At 40.3% G+C, this 22,818-nt stretch overlaps 1 long non-coding RNA gene across 1 annotated transcript in view; it reads left to right on the top strand.

Moving 5' to 3' along the window:
• LOC116578718 overlaps nt 1–22,818 on the top strand; it is a 35,575-nt gene extending 12,757 nt beyond the window's left edge. Inside the window, exons 2-3 of the long non-coding RNA XR_004281026.1 lie at nt 8,229–8,320; nt 22,679–22,818. This is a non-coding gene — a long non-coding RNA (uncharacterized LOC116578718). The remainder of the gene's footprint in view (nt 1–8,228; nt 8,321–22,678) is intronic.

Here is a 22,818-nt window from a genome sequence, read left to right as displayed (position 1 = left end):
ACACAGTCGTTTCTTATTCCAAAATGACTTCAGTATCTAGAGGGGATATTCACTGAGGGATTATATTAGCAAAATGTTGAGAGCAACCTAGTGGTCCATTAATTAGAGTACGGGTTAAATATATTCATGCAGTGAAAAATTGTGTTGATGGTAAAGAAGAATGAAGCATCTGCCTAAAATGACTATGGAACAATCTTCGGGTTAAAAATAAATGAAGCAATTCTGTATGCATGAATATGGACAATCTCCAAGGTATAATTTTAAAAGCAACATGTAAAATCATGTGTGAGTATAATATTATCATATTAAAAGCCTGCTTGAATGAGTAAGCGATGAGTGGACAATTAATGTTCTTGCCTTCTCAGCATATTCCTGTATATAAATGCAGAGCATTTTCTGGGAAGATATACAGGAAATTAGTAACAACGGTAACCTCCAGAGAAAAGAGCAATGGGCAAAGGTATAGAACTGGGGAATAAGAATGGGAGAGAGACTTGCTTTTCACTTAACATCTTTTGAGTTTTGTACCAAATTTAATGTAGGCATCATTGCCCCTTTAAGAGTAAATACTTAGGGCCCATTCTTATCATATAGGCCTAAGTGAAGATAAATGGCCAAGGAATTTGTGCTATTAGGGTGTGAACATTCTGAATACTGAGTTCATGCCTTCTCATCTTTTTGCTCCCACAAAAGTTAGCCCTTGTCTTTGCATGTAGTAGTCACTTAAAAATCCTTTTTTTAAATTTTTTAAAGTTTATTTATTTATTTTTTATAGTAGTCGCTACACCCATTGTGGGGCTTGAACCCACAACCCGAGATCAAGAGCTACATGCTCCCCTGACTGAGTCAGCCAGGTGCCTCAATAATCTTTTTATTGAATTGAGTTCAATTGCATTGATTTGCAGGCTTTTAGGGGCACTTCTATGTACATTTTTACTTGCTGGTTTAATCTAGGTGTATTAGCCCTTCATGTGTTTTTTTCTTTTCTATCCTAAAGGAAAAAAGATAAAATATTCATTTTGCATTCTTAAGAATTTAAAGAGTAGCCAGTCCGTGGATATAAATTTCTGCCACCTTTCTGGAGGGCATTTTGGTGTTATAAGCCAGCATGTAAAACATGTTAGAGTTGTAACCCCATTAATCCCATCCTTAGCATTTTATCCTAAGGAAATAATTACACAGTTCAGAAAAAGATGTATGCACAAGAATGTTTATTGCTGTGTTGCTAATAGTACTGAAAATCTAGAAACGATCTTAAATGTTCATGGGTAGATAAATGGTTAATAAAGAATGGTATGTCCATCTAGACAGCCCATTAAAAATGATGATCCATTTTCAACATTCTGAGGAACCTCCATGCTGTTTTCCAGAGTGGCTGCACCAGCTTGCATTCCCACCAACAGTTTAGGAGGGTTCCCCTTTCTCTGCATCCTCACCAGCATCTGTCATTTCCTGACTTGTTCATTTTAGCCATTCTGACTGGTGTGAGGTGATATCTCATTGTGGTTTTGATTTGTATTTCCCTGATGCCGAGTGATGTGGAGCACTTTTTCATGTGTCTGTTGGCTATCTGGATGTCTTCTTTGCAGAAATGTCTGTTCATGTCTTCTGCCCATTTCTTGATTGGATTATTTGTTCTTTGGGTGTTGAGTTTGCTAAGTTCTTTTTTTTTTTTTTTTAAAGATTTTATTTATTTATTTGACAGAGAAAGATCACAAGTAGGCCGAGAGGCAGGCAGAGAGAGAGAGAGGATGAAGCAGACTCCCTGCTGAGCAGAGAGCCCGATGCGGGACTCGATCCCAGGACTCTGAGATCATGACCTGAGCCGAAGGCAGCGGCTTAACCCACTGAGCCACCCAGGCGCCCAAGTTTGCTAAGTTCTTTATAGATTTTGGACACTAGCCCTTTATCTGATATGTTGTTTGCAAATATCTTCTCCCATTCTGTCAGTTATCTTTTGGTTTTGTTAACTGTTTCCTTTGCTGTGCAAAAACTTTTGATCTTGATAAAATCCCAATAGTTTGTTTTTGCCCTTGCTTCCCTTGCCTTTGGCGATGTTCCTAGGAAGAAGCTGCTGCGGCTGAGGTCGAAGAGGTTGCTTCCTGTGTTCTCCTCAAGGATTTTGATGGATTCCTGTCTCACATTGAGGTCCTTTATCCATTTTGAGTCTATTTTTGTGTGTGGTATAAGGAAATGGTCCAATTTCATTTTTCTGCATGTGGCTGTCCAATTTTCCCAACGCCATTTTGTTGAAGAGGCTGTCTTTTTTCCCTTGGACATTCTTTCCTGCTTTGTCGAAGATTAGTTGACCATAGAGTTGAGGGTCTATTTCTGGGCTCTCTACTCTGTTCCATTGATGTATGTGTCTGTTTTTGTGCCAGTACCATGCTGTCTTGATGATGACAGCTTTGTAATAGAGCTTGAAGTCCGGAATTGTGATGCCATCAACTTTGGCTTTCTTTTTCAATATTCCTTTGGCTATTCGAGGTCTTTTCTGGTTCCATATAAATTTTAGGATTATTTGTTCCATTTCTTTGAAAAAAAATGGATGGTATTTTGATAGGAATTGCATTAAATGCGTAGATTGCTTTAGGTAGCATAGACATTTTCACAGTATTTGTTCTTCCAATCCAGGAGCATGGAACATTTTTCCATTTCTTTGTGTCTTCCTCAATTTCATTCATGAGTACTTTATAGTTTTCTGAGTATAGATTCGTAGCCTCTTTGGTTAGGTTTGTTCCTAGGTATCTTATAGTTTTGGGTGCAATTGTAAATGGGATTGACTCCTTAATTTCTCTTTCTTCTGTCTTGTTGGTGTAGAGAAATGCAACTGATTTCTGTGCATTGATTTTATATCCTGACACTTTACTGAATTCCTTTACAAGTTCTAGCAGTTTTGGAGTGGAGTCTTTTGGGTTTTCCACATATAGTATCATATCATCTGCAAAGAGTGATAGTTTGACTTCTTCTTTGCCGATTTGGATGCCTTTAATTTCCTTTTGTTGTCTGATTGCTGAGGCTAGGACTTCTAGTACTATGTTCAATAGCAGTGGTGATAATGGACATCCCTGCCATGTTCCTGACCCAGCAATTGCACTACTGGGTATTTACCCTAAAGATACAAACACAGTTCTACGAAGGGGCACATGCACCTGAATGTTTATAGCAGCAATGTCTACAATAGCCAAACTATGGAAAGAACCTAGATGTCCATCAACAGATGAATGGATAAAGAAGATGTGGTATATATACACAATAGAATACTATGCAGTCATCAAAAGAAATGAAATCTTGCCATTTTCGATGACTTGGATGGAACTAGAGGGTATCATGCTTAGCGAAATAAGTCAGTTGGAGAAAGACAGCTATCGTATGATCTCCCTGATATGAGGAAGTGGAGATGCAACATGGAGGGTTAAGGGGGTTGGAGAAGAATAAATGAAACAAGATGGGATTGGGAGGGAGACAAACCATAAGTGACTCTTAATCTCACAAAACAAACTGAGGGTTGCTGTGGGGAGGGGGGTTGGGGGGGTGGGGTTATGGACATTGGGGAGGGTATGTGCTATGGTGAGTGCTGTGAAGTGTGTAAACCTGGCAATTCACAGACCTATACCCCTGGGGATAAAAATACATGTTTATAAAAAATAAAAAATTTTAAAAAAATGATGATCCACTGTATATTCCTCTTTTTAAAGATTTTATTTATTTATTTGACAGAGAGAGAGAGAGAACAAGCAGGGGGAGCAGCAGGAGAGGGAGAGGGAGAAGCAGGCTCTGCTGAGCAGGGAGCCTGTATCCCAAGTCCCTGTGATCATGATCTGAGCCAAAAGCAGAAGCTTAACCAACTGAGGCTCCCAGGTGCCCCTCCACTGTATACTTCTTGATGAGGGAAGATATCTATACCATATTGTTAAATGATATACTGTACATGTATATGATCCCATTTTTGATCAAATTTCATAATAGACCATTTCACTATATATAAATGTATACCTGGGAGAAATTCTACCGAAAATTCTATCAAAAATCAAAATTCTATCAAAATTAAAAATGTTTAGGGTGCCTGGGTGGCTCAGTGGGTTAAGCCGCTGCCTTCGGCTCAGGTCATGATCTCAGGGTCCTGGGACCGAGTCCCACATTGGGCTTTCTGCTCAGCAGGGAGCCTGCTTCCTTCTCTCACTCTCTCTCTGCCTGCCTCTCTGCCTACTTGTGATCTCTGTCAAATAAATAAATAAAATCTTTGAAAAAAATTAAAAATGTTTATCCCTCTATGATGAGTGATTTTTAAAATTTTCTCTCTGTATTTTTTTTCATATTATTTACATTTTCTTCTGGAGCACATGTTTTAACACTTTTACCAAAAACTGAAACTATTACAAAACAAAAAGCATTCAAATGATTTCTCTAGTTTTACTCTTTTTTAAAAATTTTTTTAATTTATTTTCAGTGTAACAGTATAGTTTTACTCTTTGATTCAATAAGTATTTGTTGAGTACGCCCAAGTATCCTAGACTTATCTTTCCTATTTTACAGTCTGCAGTATTTTCTATGTGCCCAATTGAAAAGATACTGAAATTAAATAGTTATTAAAAGCTTTAAGGGGCATGTGGGTGGCTCAGTCTTTAAGCCTTCAGCTCAGGTCATGATCCCAGGGTCCTGGAGTGGAGCTCCGCATCGGGCTATCGGTTCAGTGGGAAGCCTGCTTCTCCCTCTCCCACTCCCCCTGCTTGTGTTCCCTCTCTCACTGTGTCTTTCTCTGTCAAATAAATAAATAAAATACTCAAAAAAAAATGTAGCTTTAAGTTTTAAAATCTTAAGCATCAGGAAAAAATCAGAATAATAGTTTTCTCTGGGAGAGGTTGGGATAGAGATTACTCGGGAGGGGGTATGAAGGGACATGTTAGGGTGATGGTATGTTTTGGAGTTTGGGGCTAGAGAGATAATATGCATTTGTCAAAACTCAGTAAATTCACTCTTAAGGTTTGTGCATTCCTACTAACATTGAGGGAAGAAAAGATTTGAGATTTGTGCATTCCTACTAACATTGAGGGGGAAAAAAAGGTTTGTGCATTCCTCTGTATATCAATTTTACAACAAAAGAAAATAAATAAATAAATAAGTAGGATTTCAGTTAGTGATATTGATATCTGGAATTTACTTTAAAATGAACCAAAAATAAGATAAATTAAAGATGGTTTGAAGAGGGGCGCCTGGGTGGCTCAGTGGGTTAAGCCGCTGCCTTCAGCTCGGGTCGTGATCTCGGGGTCCTGGGATCGAGTCCCGCATAGGGCTCTCTGCTCAGCGGGGAGCCTGCTTCCCTCTCTCTCTCTCTGCCTGCCTCTCCATCTACTTGTGATTTCTCTCTGTCAAATAAATAAATAAAATCTTTAAAAAAAAAAAAAGATGGTTTGAAGAATGGATAGATACCTAATAACATAACTATAATAAACCGTCAGTTGTAGACTCTAATGGGGTGTATACATGTGTTCATAATAAAATTTTTAAACACCAATCATCTATTAATATATTGAATAGGTATATATTTTATCTTTGTAAAGTGAATTCAGCAGATTGAGTTCTAGAGGTTGCCCCCAAGAGAATCTCAACCTTTTTGGATAGATAAGCTATATAAATACATATACGTACATATGACATAATTAGTAACATGGCTAGCTTCATGAGTGCATTCACTATATAGTGAATTTCACCAAATTCATCAAATAGCACAACACTGTGCTGTTGCTGTATTGAAATTCTTAAAAATTTCTTAACGTGGGGCCTTGCATTTTCATTTTTGCTGGGCCCTGTAAATTATGTAGCTGGTCTTGACTAATGGAATAATAATATCACTAACATATTATTTTCTCCCTATGTCAAGCAGTATGTTAATCACTTTACATACATTATCTCATTGAATCCTCAAAGAAAGAACTAAAGTGGTAGGTGCTATTAATATTCCCATTTTACAGATGAACACACTGAAGCTCAAAGAAATTAAGTTATTTGCTGAAGTTTGCAGATTTATTGTACCCTCACTATACATAGTAGTGCAGTACACATGCTAGATACTCAATAAATGTTTGTTGGATAAATAATAATAATGGTTTCCATTTATTGAGCCTAGAATGATCTTATTGAGACCTGAGATTATCTTCCCTAATCCACACTCCCCGCCTTTGGCACTACTACCTCAAGGCCACATTCCCTGACACCCTAATTTAGGTCAGGTCTCCTTTTATGATACCCTAGGCTTCTTCTTTACAGCACTCTTCGCACATGTAATTAGGTAGTTCTTTGTTTAATGCCTGTCTTCCCTTGTAACTGGAATCTAAGTGAGGACAGTGGCTTGCTTTTATCTCACCACTCTATTCCCAGCACCCAGTGTTGTACCTGGAGCACAGCCTGGACGCCTGCCAAGGTTTGATTATATATTTTCTTTTTGTTGTTGTTATTGATTATATATATTCTCACTTAATCTTCAACTCTGGGAGGTATAGACTGTTACCATCATTTTCCAGGTGAAGAAACCAAGGCTCAGAGACATTAAGTCTGAGTTACCCCCACCATAGGGGAAGCATCATCACTGTAATGTGGTCCTACATTTGCCCTACTCCAAAATCTCTCATCATTTCACTGAAGCCCACTGTTTCCACATAATAATCCGCTTGACATTATTTTCTGTCTCTAGGCACCACTTACTCCTGTAGTATCTCTTTCAGCTCCTATTTTTGTTGTCTGACCTCCGGGCTCTCTAATGAGAGGAGCATGCTTTCCAAGAAGTAATTACAGCAGGTGACATAACCAGGCTGGCTGTAGCCAGGGTTTTATTTTTTAACCTTGATGAGTAAAGTAGCTGGAAACACTGCCCTCTAAAAGCAAAAGATCCAGTTTCCCTTTGGTACTAATTCTTCTTTAGTTCTGGGAGACACCTTGGAGTGATCTCTTGGGCTATGTAAATTTAAAGCAATCAACCATGTCTAGTTCTTGGGTAAGGCCCCAAAATAATTAAGGTAAAGCAGATGGTAAAGTAGATGCCTTGAGCTGTTAATAAAACATCTCTTAGTAGTTCTCTGCCACTACAGACTATTATTTCTGTAAGTGTGAATGTAGACTGTCCTAGGCTTATGCATCACTGAGTATCTTTGCAGAGTTGAGAGAATTATTCTTTGGGCAATTGTTTGTGAGGGTCATGGAGGTGGGATGAAAAAGAATGCTGGGATAGGGCACAGGCTTATTTCCTTTAGCCAGTGCTGGAAGAGAGACAGTGAACAAAAAAATAAAGAGTACTCAGCCCAGCATGCCATGGTGTGGATTGTTGAACTCCACCTGTGGTGTTATTTAAAGACTGAAAATCCAGACCTTAGGAATTGGACTGGTGCCATATTATGTTGTCCTTTGTCTTTTGTAGGACATAGGGCAAAAGAACATCATCTGGCAGCATTAGAGTTTCAGAGGACCTGGGTTTGTGCTATTTGAGGGTAAGTTTAGACAGTGGACCTCTCAGAGTAACCCCTGTTCATAGCAGTGTGAGTTACTCAATTACATTTCTTTTCAAGTATTTCCCAAGCCTTCTGAACAGACTTGTTAACATCACAGCCAGCTCTTAGTTGTGCCCTAGAGCTTGTCCCACTTTCTCTGAGGAATAGCAAGAGTTTTCCAAAGTCAGTGGTAGAAGCAATGGTGACAGTCATCTGTACAAGCCAGCGGTGCCCAGCGGGACTGCATCCTTATGGGGTGATAGATGTCAGGGCTATAGCAGGTCCAAAAACTTGGGTATAAGAACAGAAAGGATTGATCCTGAGGACACAGGAACGAAATCATAGAACTGCAGAAGAGGAACAGGTTTCTATGAAGGCTTATGCCATCATAATTTGAACACTAAAAGTATGTATGGTAATTTGTCATCCCTGGCTAGTGAGATAGGATGTTTATTTGTTACTCTGTACACCTTAGCCAGTCTCCAAGATGGCTCCCATATTGTTGTATTCATGTCCTTCTGTAGTCTTCTCCCACAGTGAATCAGAGCTAGTCTATGTGAACAACAGACTATGGCAGAGGTCATAGCTGGTGACTTCCAAGATTGGCTTGTGAAGGACTTGTAACTTCTGCTTTGGTCTCTTGGACAGTCTGCTTTGGGGAAGGCCAGCAATCATACAAAGACTCTTTATTTATTTATTTATTTATTTATTTATTTTCTTTTTTGACTTTAAGTGCCTTTTTTTCAGTCATATGAAGACTCTTAATCAGTTCTGTGGAGAGGCCCACAAGAGGAGAAACTGAGGCCTCCAACAACATCCAGCACCAACTTGCCAGCAATGTGAGTAGGCCATTGGAAGTGGATCTTCCAGTCCCATTCAAGCCCTCAGGTGACTGTAGCCCCAGCTGACATCTGACTGAACCTCATGAGAAACCCCTAACCAGGGCTTTCCAGCCAAATGGCTCCCACATTCCAGACCCATAAAAACTATGAGAGATAATAAATGTTCATTATTATTTTAAGCCACTAAGTTTTAGAATAATTTGTTATGCAACAATAAATAAAACACTATTCTAAAGATGTCATAGAACAAATGTCTATATGAAACTCTGCTTAAATAGGTCAGAAAAGTCTTCAGAAAAAGGGACATGAGTTGAGTCTTTAAGCATAAGTAGGAGCTTGCCAGGTGGAGGTAAGGTAAAGGGGAGTCATTTAAGGCAGAAGGAATAGCCTAGCCATAGGGCCAGACGTAAGAGGGCATGACTCGTTTGAAAAACAGTAATCAGGGGCGCCTGGGTGGCTCAGTGGGTTAAAGCCTCTGCCTTTGGCTCAGGTCATGATCCCAGCGTCCTGGGATCGAGCCCCACATCGGGCTCTCTGCTCAGCGGGGAGCCTGCTTCCTCCTCTCTCTCTGCCTGCCTCTCTGCCTACTTGTGATCTCTGTCTGTCAAATAAATAAATAAAATCTTAAAAAAAAACACAGTAATCAGTTCAGCATGACTGGGCTGCAGTATGTTTAAAGAATGAGATAGAAAGAGATTAGAAGAGTAAATAGGAACCAGTTCACAAAGAACCTTATATGCTAGGCCCAGGTGTCTGTCTTTTTATCCTGAAGGCAATGAAGAGCCATTGAAGAATTTTTTAGCAGGCAACTGACATGATCACTTTCAAATTTACAATTCTAAATTGTACATTCTAGAGTGGTGGCCTAATGGAAGGTGGATTGGAGGCAGAAAGGCCATGGAAAAAGCTATTGCGGGACGCCTGGGTGGCTCAGTTTGTTACGCGGCTGCCTTTGGCTCAGGTCATGATCCCAGAGTCCTGGGATCGAGTCCCACATCCGGCTCCTTGCTCAGCCGGGAGCCTGCTTCTCCCTCTGCCTCTGCCTGCCACTCTGTCTGCCTGTGCTCACTCTCTGACAAATAAATAAATAAATAAAATCTTTAAAAAAACAAAAAAAGCTATTGCAAGTCTAGGAACTAAGCCATTAGTGTTTGAACTAAAGCCTTAGCATTGTGAACAGAGAAGGGGGAATTGATTAGAGGGATTTTAGGAGGTATATTTTTTAGAGTGTGAGGGATGGGGGCACCAGGTGGCTCAGTGAGTTAAGCCTCTGCCTTCAGCTCAGGTCATGATCCCAGGGTCCTGGGATTGAGCCCCACATCGGGCTCTCTGCTCAGCAGGGAGCCTGCTTCCCCCTCTCTCTCTGCCTGCCTCTTGCCTACTTGTGATCTCTCTGTCAAGTATATAAATAAATAAAATCTTACCAAAAAAAAAAGAAAAGAATGTGAGGGATGAAGGAAGATGTGGAATCTAGGAGGAGAAGCAACTTTTGAGGCAGTGAGTTTAAGTGGTCTGTGGTTCAGTTAAGTATGAACAGTGGGCCACTGGGAACACTGGTTTGTCGTGGAACCCAAAAGAAGGCAAGGTCAGGCTGAAGAGGGACACTTAAGTTTTGAAGGCTTTTTCATGCAAGCATCCCTTAATAAAAATGTAAATAAGCCCATGGGTGGAATAAAATCTCAATAAAATTTAGGGTGTTAGGTTTATCTTTCACTGATAGCAAAGCCATGTAGAAATAAGATTTATAACAAGAATCCGGGAGAGGATTGAAGGAAGAGAATTAAAACCAGGTGTAAGTAGTGAGAGTTAACTCAAGGACCATTTTTTTGTTAAGATTTTATTTATTTATTTGACAGACAGAGATCACAAGTAGGCAGAGAGGCAGACAGGGGGGTTGGGGGGCAGAGAGCAGGATGCGGGGCTTGATCCGGGACCAGAAGATCATGACCTGAGCCGAAGGCAGAGGCATAACACAGAGCCACCTAGGTGCCCCTCAAGGACCATGATTTTTAAGTGAACTATTCACCCAATGTGGGACTCAAACTCACAACCCCGAGATCAGAGTTGCATGCTCTACTGGCTGAGCCAGCCAGGTGCCCCTTGAAGACCATTTTTTAAATATCTTCCAGTTTTGCTGGGGATTCAACCTCAGCAGACCCTGGTGACTGATTAGATATAGAGATTGAAGGATAGGGCAAAGTCTTAAAAATTATTATTTGCCCTTCCAAATAAGTTTCCTTTTTATTTAGATCCATTTCTTTCATCACCTCTAATATCTTATGTTCTATGGCCCATCTATTTCACTGTTGTAATTTTTTTTTTCAAATTTAATTATGTTTCTGTTTACTTTGCTTATATTCTAGTAAGTTTGTATCAGTTTCATAATTTTCTACTTCCTTTTTGTTTTTCCTTTTTCCTCTTCCTGCTTTTTGTGAATAACAAAAAAAAAATAAAATGTCTCCCTTTATTAAATGTATAATAGGTGTGGCTTGATTTCTTTTATTGAGTATTTTCCAGGCAAGGTACAGGTCTTGATTTCATTGTCAATTGCCTTCTGATTCTTTGAAATTGTTTTTCAACTAGTATAGTGATTTTCATCCGTAATACCTAATTATGGTCTTGAACCTAACACTTTTAGAGTTGGATTTCAACCAGTTCACCTGATTTGACTTGATCTACTTATCCAAGAACCATGTATTTAGAAATATCATGTAGATAAATGCAGTGTTCATATTCTTAGCATTTTAGGGATCATAGAAAAATAACTTACAGGTCAAATAGTCTTGTGATCAGCGTAAGAAGAAGAATTATTGTGAAAAATGTGATAAAATCTCAGACCTTGAACAGTCCTTTTTTCATTGGCTGTTTCTTTTTTTTTTTTTAAGATTTTATTTATTTTATTTGACAGACAGAGATTACAAGTAGGCAGAGAGGCAGACAGAGAGAGAGGGGAGGAAGCAGGCTCCCTGCTGAGCAAAGAGCCCGATGCGGGGCTCGATCCCAGGACTCTGGGATCAGGACCTGAGCCGAAGGCAGAGAGGCTTTAACCCACTGAGCCACCCAGGCACCCCTCATTGGCTGTTTCAAAAAGTATTTCTGCCTCAGTAAAAAAATTAATATCAGTGGAATTCATGTCGTCTTATTGGTGGAAATAACTGTGGTTTAAAAAAAATAACCACTTAATTTTTGCTAGCAAGGAAGCCTGAGGAAAGTAATGCTAAAAATGAGTAAATGGAGCTGAGTGTTTTTACCAAAGTGCTTAGCGGTTAACATAAGAGACACCACTTAATGTACCTAACTTTTCAACATTTAATTGATAAAAATGGAGGCTTAGTAGAAATTATTCAAGGAACAAAATATCTAGTTAATATTTTAAATTTAGCTTTATATTAAACTGTTTTACAGCACATTTAAAGGTAATATTGCAGAATCTTAATAGATTTTTTCTAAGATAAAAACATTTTTCTGATTACGTAATTGACACAGGCTCATTTAAAAAATTTGGTTAATCCAGAAAAGCAGGAAATAAGTTAGATTACATAAACCTCACTAGCCACAGATAAGCATTATTAACATTTTGTGAACTTGCTTCCAACTGTCTCTTCATATATTTATTTTTATATGCATATGTATGCACATGGTTTGACTTGCACAGAATCATACTCTACATTCTGTTCTGTAAACTGATCCTTTCATTCTGTAACACATTGTGGACACCTTTCCACATCTATAAATATAGATCTGTTCCAGTTCTCTAAATAGATACATAGTATTACACTTTATATAAATACCATAATTTAATCAACTATTTTCACATTGTTGAACGTTTCTTTTGTTCCCAAGCTCTTTTTTAGTTAGTAATGCCATAATGAACATCCCTATCATATTTCTTTATTTCCTTTCTTCCTTCCATCCTTCAAATAAAACATGGCTCAGAGTCCCCACTCATCAAGGTAGGCAAAGTTTATTTCTGGTATTCTTTTCCCCATTGCAGTGAACTGTACAAGACCTCTTGGGTGTGAGTGGCCCTGGGACACTGAACTGGGGATATGCTATTAATTCTCCTCTTTCTGGCCTGAGACAGCCCTCCCCCAGAGGTCTCTTCCACTCTGGGTGGCAAAGCAGCCCAGCACTGAGGGTCTTAGTGCTTTGTAACCTGTTTCCAGGACATCCTGTAGCCATCCCAACCTGCGTACTGTGCTTCGCTGGGCGCTCTGAGAGAGGGAGACGCTTGGACATCGTAAAATGCGACAACCTCTTCCTAGATTCAGTGCTGTTTCTAGACTAAGAAGTCTATTTTCTTGAAGAGATGGGAAAATGGGGGAACTTCCACTCAATCTTTCCAGATAAACCTATAACAGACAACTAGACAGTTGATGTTGGAGGAGTTACTGAACCGCCTTAAACCTCAAACTCCTTATCTGTAAGACAGCAACAAATAGCAACTCCATCCCACCAACTGTAGAGGCCAAAACACTAAGCTTTCTTTAGCCCCTCTCATTCTCTCCCTGCCACTCATATTCTGCCTCCCAAAACTCCTAAATAATTCAGAATCTGACCACACCTCCCACCTCCACTGCTTCTACCTTGGGCTATGCCTCCGTCATGCCTCACCTGGATCTTTGTGGTAGGCTCCCAGCAGATTTCCCTGATTCTTCCCTTGTTCCCCTGTGATCAGTTTTCCAGGCAACAGCCCCTAATTCCTTGAAAAAGGTTATGACTTTACATCTAGCTTAGAGGAAAAGGCAAAAATTTTAGACTAACCCATAAAGCCCTCCTACAGGTATAGCCCCAAGTCCCTTCAACTCCAACCATTTTCTTCTTCAGTCACTCTCTCCTTGCCAAATCATGTCAAGCAGACCTTTTGCATTTGATTTTTTCTCTCTCTCCAGTTATCCTCAAGGTTGTCAGTTGTCTCTGTTCAGGCACTTGCTCAAACCATTCCCTTTGCCAGTATCCCCATATCCTGCTTCATTTTTTCCTTTCTTTTTAGGCAGGATTCACCACTGACATACTGTATGTTTATTATTTGTCTTTTTAAACTGCCATGTAAACCTGTTGAAGGAAGGGAGTTGTCTAATTAGTTTTTAAATGCCTAGAGGAGTGCCCGGCACACCTTAGGAGCACAATAAATATTTGCTGAATGAATGAATGGACAATCATAATAATCATTACCTTTCAGAGTCATAGTAGGAATTCATTCTGATATAAAGTGCCTACCAAACAGTAAAGACTAAGTAAATATAGATTGTTGAAATATCATCATCATCAAGTTTAAACTTGGCTTTGAAGAACAGATTAGGAGAAAGGCATTCCAGCAAAGAACTGACTAGCAAGAGGCCTACAAATAGGAAATACTCTAGAGGTAGGTGTAACCTGCACTAAAAGTACATGAGAAAACTGAATATTGGTGAGAGATAGGACTGGAAATGCAGGGTTGGGGCAGAATGCAGAGAAAATGAAACTTAAACCTCAGAAGGCTAGATTTGTCCCTAACAGTGGGGAACCATCCAAGATTTTCATCAAAGAACAATGTAAGATATTGGTTTATGAAACCTTTGGCCATGATCAGTTATCCTTTGTTGCAAAGTTGCATTTTCTGGCTTGTGCAAGGTGGGTTTGTTAATCAGAGACAACAATGATTTTCTTTAAGAAACTCGGCTGAGGGGCGCCTGGGTTAAAGCCTCTGCCTTCGGTTCAGGTCGTGGTCTCAGGGTCCTGGGACCCTCTCTGCTCAGCTGGGAGCCTGCTTCCCTTCCCCTCTCTCTGCCTGCCTCTCTGCCTACTTGTGATCTCTGTCAAATAAAAAAATAAAATCTTAAAAAGAAGAAGAAGAAACTCAGCTGAATTTTTGAGGGGTATAGGCTGATAAGAACTGGCCTGTGACCCTATCAAAGACCACCCTCTTTTCATGTACACATAAAACGTGCTCCATGTGGCAAAAAAAGCCTTGGTGAGTCACTCAGTTGCCAGCTCCCTCCTCTTTCATGATTCTAATTTGTTTAACCTTTGGATTAAGTTCTCTTCAGACCTTGGCTGTGTTTCATGTCTTACTTTTTCACTTCACATACAATTTCTGACCAGGTCTCTCTCTATTACATAACCTCACTTCCAGTTAAAATGGGAAAGGGCAGTCCTGGGACCATCAGTATTGGCATTACCTGGGTGCTCGTTAGAAGTACAGAATCCTCAGGACCTACCCAGCCCCGGTGAATTAGAATTCACATTTTAACAAGATCTCTGCTGATCTGTGTGCACATTAAAGTTTAAGAAGCACTATCCTTAAGCATTCCTTAAGTAATGCCTGCATCAGCATCTTTTAAAAGTCCCCCATTGCCTTAAATAAACATACAGGAGGGATGTCTGAGGGGCTCAGTCGTTAAGTGTCTACCTTTGGCTCAGGCCATGATCCCAGGGTCCTGGGATTGAGTCCCACATGGGCTCCTTGCTCAGTAGGGATCCTGCTTCTCCCTCTGCCCTCCTCTCCCCTTGCTTGGGCTTGCGCACACGCTCTCTCTCTGACAAATAAATAAATTAAAACATACGGGGTGTTTGTTTTCTTTCTTTCTTTTTTATTTTAAAGATTTTTATGTATTTACTTGACAGAGAGAGAAAGCAAGAGAGGGAACACAAGAAGGAGGAGTGGGAGAGGGAGAAGCAGACTTCCCGCTGAGCAGGGAGCCCAACCCACATGGCCTGAGCTGAAGGCAGACACTTAATGACTGAACCACCTATGTGTCCCAGGTGTCTGTTTTCTATTGTTGTTTTTGTTATTTGTTTTGTTTCTAAACAAACTTTCTGGATGGGTCTCTCTAACCACTCTCTCCAACTAGAGAGCTGTCCACACTTGACTTTCTGTATAGAAGATCTGAAGCACGGACTGCTCTGAATGCTTGGTGTTTCTCAAGGTAAAATTCTCAGATCACCTACATTTCAATAACCAAGAGCCTTTGTTAAAAATGCAGATTCCCGGGCACCTGGGTGGCTCAGTGGGTTAAGCCGCTGCCTTTGGCTCAGGTCATGATCTCAGGGTCCTGGGATCGAGTCCCACATCGGGCTCTCTGCTCAGCAGGGAGCCTGCTTCCTCCTCTCTCTCTGCCTGCCTCTCTGCCTACTTCTGATCGCTCTCTGTCAAATAAATAATAAATTAAAAAAAAATCTTAAAAAAAAAAATGCAGATTCCCGCCCTCCCCCATCTTATATCTGTTAAATCTGACTCTTAAGGAGAAGTGCAAATAACTTTTTCTACTAACATCTGATATATAGTAACCATCAAAGAACCATCAGAGAACTCTCAGTGGCAGAAATAAATGCAGTTTCCAACTATACTAGCTCCCCTTCTCCACACTGAATTCTCTTTCTAGCTTTGACTCCACCCTCTCATCCAGTCCTGCAGTGGGTTATTTGAAATGCAGTAATGACCCTATTGTTAGTGCCATTCTGTAAGAGATCTCACACAAATGCTATTCTGGTACCTCTTTTTTGAAGTATGCAAATAGCATTCCAGAATTTCTTTTTTTTTTTTTTAAGATTTTATTTATTTATTTGTCAGAGAGAGAGTGAGAGCAAGCACAGGCAGACAGAGTGGAAGGCAGAGTCAGAGGGAGAAGCAGGCTCCCTGCGGAGCAAGGAGCCCGATGCGGGACTCGATCCCAGGACGCTGGGATCATGACCTGAGCCGAAGGCAGCTGCTTAACCAACTGAGCCACCCAGGCGTCCCCAGAATTTCATTTTTATTGGTTATTAGTTATTAGTAGTCAAAAGAAATGTGGATGTCCCTATCAAAAAACTTAAAGTTTATTTCTCTGCTCCTTGGTATTTTCTTATGTGATAAAATAGAATGCTTTTCTTGTGTCTGATGCTTTAAGTCACCATGTTTCTCTTCACCAATATCTTATATCAAGCCAGTTAGTTTCATAGTCAATCCTTTGGAAAAGTGTTTGGAAAAAGCAGGGGGAATGGCAAATATATTACTTACTAGTTAGTGATATTATATACCTGAACACTATCCTGTTCTCCAGGGCCTGGGAGATAAGGGTAAGAGACAAGTGTTCAAATAGGCACCTGGTGCCTGCAGTTTGCTGGTCTACCTCCTAATCCCTACAGACCATATCAAGGTTCCTGTGACCTGAAGGTGACCAGTGACCTGAAGGTCAAATAGAGTGGGTGAAAGAATGGTAGCACTAGTTGCATCACTATTACGAAATTAAGTTAAATTACACAGTTTGAATCCACATTAATAGATAGTAAATGTTAAATTAATTAATAAAAATGACACCTCTTACAAATTAAATTTAAATGAAGTCTGAATCTTAATGAAGAGAGACCTGGAGAGAGAAAAAGAGAATAATTTGTATTCCAGACTTCTGCATCTACCCCAACAGTGTTTTTTTAGATTAAAAAGTCCTTCTTTCAGGGCACCTGGGTGGCTCAGTGGGTTAAGCCTCTGCCTTCGGCTCAGGTCATGATCTCAGGGTCCTGGGATCGAGCCCCGTGTCGGGCTCTCTGCTCAGCTGGGAGCCTGTTTCTCCCTCTCTCTGTGCCTGCCTCTCTGCCTACCTGTGATCTCTCTCTCTCTATGTCAAATAAATCTTAGGGGAAAAAAAAAGTCCTTCTTTCAAAAAATTAGGAAATCAAAAACAAAAGTCTCTTTTCTCTCTCAAAAGGGTTCAAGACTTCAAGGGCATTTTTAATGATTTTCTCTTTATGTAACCTTTTCTAAACCCTCAGCAAGATCTAATCTCATCCTCTTAGGGCCCCTTCTGTTGTTTTCTAATTCTCTTATTCTTTTTTTTTTTTTTTTTAGATCTACTTATTTATTCAGGAGTGAGAGAAAGAATAGTATGAGTAGGAAAGAATAGCAAGATAATATGGGTGCATGCATGTGTTGGTGGAAGGGCAGAGGGAGAAAATCCAAGCAGACTCCCTGCAGAGCAGAGCTTAATCTCACACAATCCATGGATCCATGACCTGAGCAGAAACCAAGTGTTGTTTGCCCAAACAACTGAGCCACCCAGCCACGCCTCTTGTATTCTTCCCTGATTTGTGGTTATATCTGGGAGTCTTCTTTTGGGCTGTACTTCCTTGGCCAGTTGCAAATTCTCTCAGCTAGAAACTATATATTCTCCTCTTTGCACATATCAACAAGTATTTATTGTTCTCTATGGTCAGCAAAGTAAGGCACACAAAATATAAATTATAAACAAAGAGTTTAGCCTGGAAGTATTACTTACATAAAACTGTAGCAATTACTCTAAGAGACTATATAAGCATAGGACTACTAGAGACGTGAGTTTTGATCCCATACAGTACTGTCCAGGGAGGTGTAAAACCATTGAAGAGGAGTGTAGATACCTCAAACTATGCAATTTAGCCTTGGACTCTGCAGTGGTCTAGATTAGTGGTCTAATTCCCAGTGGTCTAGAAAGACCAGATGATCTCTGTAGAGCTTCTTATAGTCAAATGGAAAATGAGAATGGTGAATGTCTCCAAGCTATCATGATGAACCAAGGCCAAAGATCTGGTTCAATTTTCCGAATTCCAAAATTTCCAGGATTTATATATGTTCACGTGGGGAGGGGCACCAGAAGATTGGTCATCCATATTAGCCAGGCTAGTGAAGCCGGTGCCAAATTTAATTTGGTTTAGAAAAACAAATCATATCAAACAAAACAAATCTGCATATTATGAAGAAGTTCAGAAGTAACGAATTATGGTGATTATAATTGTTGTTTTTGCCTCTCAGTGTCCCTTTTTCTGATAACTGTATCTTAATTTTCCTTTAGAAACTCTCCCTAGGGGCGCCTGGGTGGCTCAGTGGGTTAAGCCGCTGCCTTCGGCTCAGGTCATGATCCCAGGGGCCTGGGATCGAGTCCCACATAGGGCTCTCTGCTCAGCAGGGAGCCTGCTTCTCCTCATCTCTCTCTCTGTCTGTCTCTCTGCCTATTTGTGATCTCTCTCTCTGTCAAATAAATAAATAAAATCTTAAAAAAAAAAAAAAAGAAACTCTCCCTATTTCGTTCTGAGTCCACTTGACTCAGACAGGGCTCTACTTCCAATTCTGAGAGTGGAGGATGTGACCCAGGTCTGACCAACTGCCACCCAGAATTCTATTTACCACAGTGTTGGTCCTGGCATAGGTATGACCAGTTCAAGAGAGAAAAGGTAAATTCCAGAGAGTTGCTTGAAAATTTCCTGGAGAAATGCTATTTTCCCATTGAACTTGAACCTGGGAGGATGTAAACTTGGAGGTTTGAGATGTGTTGGGGAGGAGGAGGGAAATCATAGATAAAGATCAAAAATAAAGCCAACTCAATGGGAGATAGAACCCAAAAATGGAAAACAACCAAATCCTGATAATATTGTTGGAACCTTTATAGAGCTCCAATAGAGGAAGATATACTCTGAAATTTAAGTTACACGAATTACTAAATTTTCTTTTATTGCTTAATAAATCCACTTGAATTGGGTTTTCTGTCAATTCCAAACATAAAAGTCCTAACTGATAAATGCATACATTCTAAGTTATGTGGTACCTACTCTATATGTTTTGGCTGAGAGGGAATAAGGAGTACAGTTGGGACTAGGCCAATCAGGGAAGGCTTTATGAATCAAAGGGAGCTTGAATAACTCAGAAAGAGATAAGGAGAGAGAAAACAGAGAAAGTGCATGACTAAAGCCTTGGTCTAGGAATGAGCACATTGGGTCAGTGGAGCCCTGAGGAGAGGACAAGTGTCAGAGAGGATCTAGATGGGCAGTTAAGCCAGATAGGGTGGGGGATAGGTTATGGGAGAGTTGTGAAACTGAAGTAAAGGAATTTAATGTAATGAGGATAGGAAGGGATTGGTGATTAAGAAAGATTAGATTATGTGGGTGAACCTGATACCTGGAAGACTGACTTCCTAAATTGATGCATTAATACAAACTTAAGAGATAAAATGGTAGGATCAGCAATGGGAAAGCAGAGACAGAAGGGACAGAAATGAAAATCATCTAAAGGGAAAAACTTATACGTTTCGGTTGATATGGATAAATGAAGAAGATGCATGAGTTACATATAGCTGGTTTCACCCTCTGAAAGTTATAGGCAGATACATACAAACTTAGTAAATTGATTCCAAGTTAAAACACAGAAAGAGGATGCCTCGGGGGCTCAGTTGGTTAAGCGTCTGCCTTTGGCTCAGGTCATGATCCTAGAGTCCTGGGATTGAGCCCCATGTTGGGCTTCCTGCTCAGTGGGGAGCCTGCTTCTTCCTTGCTGGGCCCCTCACCCTGCTCTCGTGCTGTCTCTTTCTCTCTCTCTCTGTCAAATAAATAAAAAAGTAAACACACACACACACACACACAAAACAAAACACAGAAAGAAGTGGGGGAACTTGGGAGAAAGAACTAAATTTCTCAACACTATTATCAGCTGAGGATTCCCTCTTTAAGGCTGTATTTCTGCAATGAAGATAATATTTTGAAAATTTTGATTTCTCTCCATCTTAATTGTCACCATTCCAGTCTAAAGTCATCATTATATCTCACCTGGATGGATGACTGAAATTGCTACTTAAATGGCTTTTCTCCTTCATTACTGTCTCTTCCTCCTCTGAGTTAAGGATCCCTAAGACTACCTCCCCCATGTTCAATGATCTGCTAGGAAGACTCACAGGGCTCAGAATATTGTCATACTTGGCTATCTATGATTTATTACAGTGAAAAAATTCAAAGCAAAGTCTGCAAAAGGAAAAACACACATGGGGCAAAGTGCAGGGGAAACCAGGCCCAAGCTTCTAAGAGTCTTCTCTCACTGCGATCACACAGGATATACTTACTTCCCCAGCAATGGGTTATGACAGCATATGTGAAAGGTAGTAAATCAGGGAAGCTTGTTTAAAACGCTGTGACCAAAGATTTTATTGAGGGCTAGTCCCATAGGCATCCTCTGCCTAGAAGGTACAGATTCCAGAGCCTCAAAGGACAGCAGGTGTTCAGCATAATGCACATTTTTGCACAGTTTAAGCAAAATGAGCCATTCTTACCATTTGGGTGGTAGGAACACTTCCAAAATCTGAGTTGCCAAACATGAGCCAAGAACCAATCTTGTAAGCCAGACTTTCGAAAGATAGCAGGCTGGCTATGCTAACTCTTTTCTGTACATCTTCCAATCCATTATCCAGCCAATAACCAGAAGGAATCATCTGAAAGTATAAATCAAATTATGTATATTGTACTTAGACCACAGTTCAAAATCTAACATGATCTGTAAGTCCCCTGTACAATGTTGACACATCCTTCTCCCACAAACTCATCTCTGGCCATCTTCCTCATCATTACCCTCTGACCTCACAGGCCCCTCTAAGTTTCTAAAATGTCCCTGTTCAACAGAGCATTCTACAATAACAGAAATGTTCTTCTGCAATGTCCAGTTGCCATTGGTGTCCATCAACTACATGTAGCTATTGAGCACTTGAAATACGGCTAGTACAACTGAGGAAATGAATTTTAAATTTTATTTAATTGGAGGTTGCTCCTGGGTGGCTCAGTGGGTTAAGTATCTGCCTTCAGCTCAGGTCATGATCTCAGGTCCTGGGATCAAGCCCTGCATCAGGTTCCCTTCTCAGCAGAGAGTCTGCTCTGCTTCTTCCTCTCCTTCTACTCTGCCTTGCTTGCACGCACTTGCTCTCTCTCTCAAATAAATAAAAATTTTTAAAAATATAAGTAAATTGGGGCACCTGGGTGGCTCAGTGGGTTAAGCCTCTGCCTTTGGCTCAGGTCATGATCCCGGGGTCCTGGGATCAAGCCCCGAATCGGGCTCTCTGCTCAGCAGGGTGCCTGCTTCCTCCTCTCTCTCTTTGCCTGCCTACTTGTGGTCTCTGTCTGTCAAATAAATAAATAAAATCTTTAAAAATATATATAAGTAAATTTTATTTAACTTTAGTTATTTTAAATTTAAATAGCCACATGTGGGTAGTGGCCACTATATTGGCCAGTGCAGTTCTAGAACACATTGAGATTTTCCCCTTAAAAAAAAAAAAAGATTTTATTTATTTATGAGAGAAAGCGAGAGAGCCCACACAAGTCTAGAAGGCAGAGCTGCAGGGAGAGGGAGAAGCAGACTCCCCACTGAAGAGAGAGCCCAATGTGGCGCTGGATCCCAGGACCTGAGCTGAAGGCAGATGCTTAAGTGACTGAGCCACCGGGGCAGCCCTGAGCTTTTGCCATTTTAAGGTCTTTTGTTGTACAGGAAATTACCTTGATGGCAATGGTAAACATCAATTATACCATCAGGCAGGGTATCCCAAAAATTATAGAACAGAAACCCTCACAGATCAAATTGAAATGCTTGAGTCACACAGTTTATTTACTTAAAATACACAGAGCAAAGCAAGGGAAAAGAGACGGTGCGGTTTGGGTGGGGGAAGGCCAGGGATAGGTTAACACACTATTAGGAAAGAGTGCAAGAGAAGTGAAAGATCATGCCACTTAAATCCTGGGTTATGTAATGTTTGTATATCCTACATCTCTCTGCTGCCTCAGCCTTCTCTGCTGATGGATCAGAGTTGAAGTTCAAGCAAGGGAACCTACAAACAGAAAGTGTCCTTGCTCGATGACCTACCTTTGCCCTACCAGGAAGACATGGGGCCCAGCACAGCTTGCCAGTAGCTGTAGCTTGCCAATTAACCTGCTAAACAGCTATGGGTTTTACTTGAGCCATGAGTTTATGTGTTTTGGGCAGAAGACACATGGGCCAGAAGAGTTACTGCTAATAAGTGACTGGATTATGACCTCCTAAATATTAAGTACTCATGTATATTTAGTGTATCCTGGATATTAATTATCTTGTATATATTTAATTTGTCATGAATATTTAGTGCTTAGGTGCGTCATGTATATTTAGTGCCTCTCAAATGTTACTCAAGGTCCTTGAATTTCTTTCTATATACATTTAACATACATGGGCTTTACCCAGTAACTATGTCTCTATATTTAACACATCTTTTGAGTTTCATCTCTCCTGTGTTTTCTCTTTTCCTCTGCATCATAACTCAGTATTCTCCAACAGCATAACAAACGCACATTATACTTCTCCATATGTTTCTTCTTCTTCTTCCTCTGGCTCATCCTGTAACAAGTTCCTATAGCCTTTAGGCCTCAGGGGAAGTGTCAACTCCCTGAAAGGCCTTTTCTGATCACCCACCTGTTAGAGACTGAATTGTGCACCCTAATCCCTGGCCCAATTCATAGTTGAAGCTCTAAACCTAATGTGACTGTATTTGGTGATAAGGTTGTTTAGAGAGTTAATTATGATTAAATGAGGTCATAAGTGTGGGGGTCCTAATCTCATAGGACTGGTTGGCATCCTTATAGGATTGCAAATACAGAAAAGCCACTTGAAACACGGCAAGAAGGCGGCTGTCTACAGGCCAGGAAGAGAGCACTCAACAGATACTAACCCTGGTGGCATCTTAATCTTGGATTTCTGGCCTCTAGAACTGTGAGAAAATAAA

This window comes from Mustela erminea, chromosome 1 (genome assembly GCF_009829155.1).
Source record: "Mustela erminea isolate mMusErm1 chromosome 1, mMusErm1.Pri, whole genome shotgun sequence".
NCBI classification, from domain to species: domain Eukaryota; kingdom Metazoa; phylum Chordata; class Mammalia; order Carnivora; family Mustelidae; genus Mustela; species Mustela erminea.
The sequence above is the reverse complement of the archived record's forward strand: the minus strand, read 5'-3'. Positions and strand labels throughout refer to the sequence as shown.